Genomic DNA, 3,973 nt, shown 5'->3' with positions numbered 1-3,973 from the left:
GGTGGTGGCGCAGTAGATACAGCGTCAGCCTGTGACACAGAGGACCCAGATTCAAAACCCCGAGGTTGCTTGCAGACTTGAGCAAGGGGTCACTGGCTCTGCTGGAGCCCCCTGGTCAATGCACACACGAGAAAGTAATCAATGAATAACTAAGGTGCTGCAACTATGAGTTGACGCTTTTCATCTCTCCCTGTATGACTGCCTGTCCCTATATGCCCCCGTTTCTCGCTTAAAAAAACAAACCCCAAAGTCTTACTAGTGACTGTAAGAATGGACATGTTTAAAGATTTGCTGTCTTAAAGAAAACAGATTTTATTGACCAGCCAAGTATTCAAACATGTATTTTCTATGTAATTTGTTGCAGGGTGATCAGTGTTAAGTATTAATTTCCATTATTTGCTTCAATTCATGTCTTCTTGACATCTTTTTTTTCCTTCCAAAATGTCACATACCACACCTTAAAAAAAAAAATCAGAAATAGTGAAAATCATTCCATGCAAAGGAAAATCATACCCCTAATAAGGGTAACTAACAGGAAATGGCCCCAGCCCTTTTGAATTATCAACAGATGCTTGATAAACCAGAATTACTTACCTGTGGCAATGAAAAATTGTTCAATATCACAGCTAAGAACTGGAACATTCATTCATCTCCAGCTACCTACAACATGCTGAAAAGAACAATTCACTGATTTTAGTAAAAAACAAAAAATGCATTATAGTTGAAGTCACATAATGTCAATACAAATTACTGGCACCTCAGTCTTAGAATTATTTCTTCAAAGAAACTCTCAGCTGGGTAAACGGCAAAAAGTAAGTTAAGTCATCATTGTGCCAGTTATTAAACCTTTCTATGTCAAAAGTGCATCAAATATTTTTGGCACTGTTCATCAGGAACAATACCACAAATACATTAAAAAAAAAAACACCCAATATTAACCTTTGGTATCTTGTTACATCCAGTTGTGCTCCTAGGATTTTAGTCATCCTCCGTGATTAGTTTTTGGAAAATATCCATGACAACTTTCATTCACCTTCAATTCATAGGCTCTGCTGCATCTGAAAAATTAATATTTCATTGTAAATTTTTATTCATATTGTACCTCTTTTATCATTTTATATGCAGGAATGGCCCAGTTAAGTATTTTTCTTATCAGAAACTATAAATGAAATCATACTTGTAATCTTCCTAATTTTTAAAAACTACTAACATTGAGACTATGTAGCAGAGTCATTTTCTATTTGCTGTTTAATACATCTTGAATGGAACACAAGAACATACTTGTTGCTTAATTCTACCTTTTTGGTAGTCGAAACTGATAAACCTAAAAACTTCTACAATGACTTCAGAATGTGTTAATCCTTTTGGTTGATTAGTCCCAAATGATCTTTCCAACCTGGAAATGGGTTCATTAGCAAGGGCAGGAAAAATGGTGGATATATTTCCGTTCTTTACTGTGGCAGTATTGATTTTAAAAGATGATGGTCCTAATGAGTTCCCAGCCAGTTTTTCTGTCTCAGCTGGACAAGGAGGTATGAGCCAGAATAAAGCTTAGATATGTAAAATCAAGTGTGCAGACCTCCAACTAAAAGCATTACAATGACAAATCTAATATAGTTTTAGATCAGAGATAAATCTTGTTGGCATCATTATTGGACCAAGTCCTGAATTAAGTCCCAAGTTGCCTGAAAACACACTTAGGCCCTGCCGGGGGCATGGCCAAGGTCACAGACCTTGTCCTAGAGTAAAATCATTGAAGAGAGCTATTGGAAATACTTAATAAAACATCAAATGTTGGCCCTATATCACTTTCATGTCTTGAAATGCTGAAATATTTCATATAATCAGTTAGGAACACAGACTATTGGTTATGAATTACAACTTGGATAATTTCCTTTTAATGATTCATAGGAATTACAGCCACACGCACAGAACTACTTGTGTAATGTCTAAAACAGGAAGTGTTTACAGATAGTGTGGCAAAAGTAGGTTTACAGTTGTTTGTATGGACATTAATACTGTAAGTAATAATACAAGAATTAACTGTGTTGGCCTTGGCCAGTTGGCTCGGCAGTAGAGCGTCTGCCTGACGTGTGGAAGTCCCGGGTTCGATTTCTGGCCAGGGCACACAGAAGCACCCATCTGCTTCTCCACCCTTCCCCCTCTCCTTTTTCTCTCTTCTACTCCTGCAGCCAAGGGTCCATGAGAGGCAAGTAGGCTCAGACCCTAAAGATGGCTCCATGGCCTCCACCTCAGGCGCTGGAATGGCTCCAGTTGCAGCACGGCATCGCCCCCTAGTGGGCATGCCGGGTGGATCCGGTTGGGCTCATGCGGGAGTCTGTCTGCCTACCACCCCCCCCCCTTCTCACTTTGGAAAAATACAAAAAAATAAACAAACTGTTTCATGTACTCACAACTGTAAACCCACCTTGTACAGCATTACCCATCCCACTCAAACTACCAAGAGACTGGACGGCAAGGGGAATGGGATGGAAAGCAACTAGGTACTGCAGAATTGATAATATTCCAGTTCTTAAATGGACTGCTGGGCTCTTGAGTATTTATTGTGTTGAAGGATTTAGGTGCCTTATCAATACTTCTTATCAAAAAGGATGACTAACACCAAATACAAACTATTTTAACAACCCATTCGCCCTGTTTAAAAGCAACATATTTGAAATTTGGGGAAGAGGAAAAAATACCACGTGACCATCCTAAATCTCATCGACGAGATATTGAGCTTTTGGCCAGTTTTTTTCTATCATATGCCGACGTAGCCATCTTTACATAAATGCAAGGAGGTACTAACGACCCAAGGGCCTTCTATATCGTGCACTTTTTCTCCAACTTCAGTGCCGATTTTTAGAGTCTGCTTAGAAAATTAGATCCAGAGCACATGCCAAGTACGTAGCTCCGTATCGAGATCGTAACTGTTCCGTTAGCAGGTAAACTGTGCTATTAACAATTTAAAAAAATCACAAAGTACAGTTAAGTAAGGGTCTTACATCTAAGAGAAAAGAATCCCTACCTCCTTTATAAAATAACCACTACTAAGGATGTGTCGCCTATTTAAGGTACGCTGACCCCTTCTGGGCCACTCACAAACTATACCAGAGACACAAACAAAAGGGCTCCGGAGAACGCTTGGGTGACACCAAGCCACCGGCCGCGCCGTCCCGCCGCCTCGGATCCCACTGCATCCCCCACAGGCCCTCAGTGTCTGAGCGGAGCACAGGAAACCCGCGATGACAAGAGAAGGGTCAGGACTTGCAGGTGATTACTCACAAAATGGGACTGCGCAGATGGCGTGGTGGAAGGCCCATGGCCGCGTCAACTGGGGTGATGGCAGAGGCTGCACCCGGTTAAGAGGCCGAGGCCCAAGGAACAGAGGCCGGGCGGCGGGCTTGGGCTCCCGCACGGTGACGGGTTCCCAGGAGAAAGGCAGGAGGAACTGAGGTCGCTGAGACTCACCTCGAAAAGGTGGGTAAATGGGCCTGCGACGCAGCCGCCGGACCCGCGAGACCCGCATGGCCCACGCCACCTAGGACAACTAACTCCGTACACTGCCCAACAGGAAAGAAAGGGCAAGGCCGCCGCGGGCTCTTAAGCACTGCGGGGAGGTGCCCCCGCCCCTTCCGGGCTTGGCTCCGCCCCTGCCAGCCGAGCGCGCCGGAGGCGGAGTAGGGACTGAGCGCGAGGCGGCGTGGGGGGCGTGGCCTGGGCCGGCATCCCCTTCCCCAGCCTGTTGGTCTTCGGTACGTCCTGCACTTGCTCCAAGTTAAGTTGAGGGGTGTTTGGAACGCCCAAGTTGGAGGAAGGGTATGGCCCCCTTCACGTACACATAAGAACCAGTTATAGAAAAAAGGAAGCTTTTGTATTTTCCCTATGTTATAGCAATAGCTACTATTAGTATTTTTATTGATAATATTAATAGAGATTTAAAAATAGCATTCATAAAGCAGTTAACGGCCTT

At 43.5% G+C, this 3,973-nt stretch overlaps 1 long non-coding RNA gene and 1 other non-coding gene across 2 annotated transcripts; both read right to left on the bottom strand.

Moving 5' to 3' along the window:
* Positions 1-296: 296 nt before the first annotated feature.
* On the bottom strand, positions 297-3,602 carry LOC136401160 (uncharacterized). Its single transcript, XR_010750477.1, has 4 exons — positions 3,472-3,602; positions 940-1,058; positions 595-670; positions 297-457 (listed from the first exon to the last, which is right to left on the bottom strand). It is a non-coding gene; the product is annotated as an uncharacterized lncRNA (long non-coding RNA).
* LOC136401637 (small nucleolar RNA SNORD87) lies at positions 750-838 on the bottom strand. The gene has a single exon (XR_010750659.1). It is a non-coding gene; the product is annotated as a small nucleolar RNA SNORD87 (small nucleolar RNA).
* Positions 3,603-3,973: the final 371 nt, after the last annotated feature.

This window comes from Saccopteryx leptura, chromosome 3 (genome assembly GCF_036850995.1).
Source record: "Saccopteryx leptura isolate mSacLep1 chromosome 3, mSacLep1_pri_phased_curated, whole genome shotgun sequence".
Classification (NCBI taxonomy): domain Eukaryota; kingdom Metazoa; phylum Chordata; class Mammalia; order Chiroptera; family Emballonuridae; genus Saccopteryx; species Saccopteryx leptura.
Note: the sequence above shows the minus strand (reverse complement) of the source record. Positions and strands in the feature narration are given on the sequence as shown.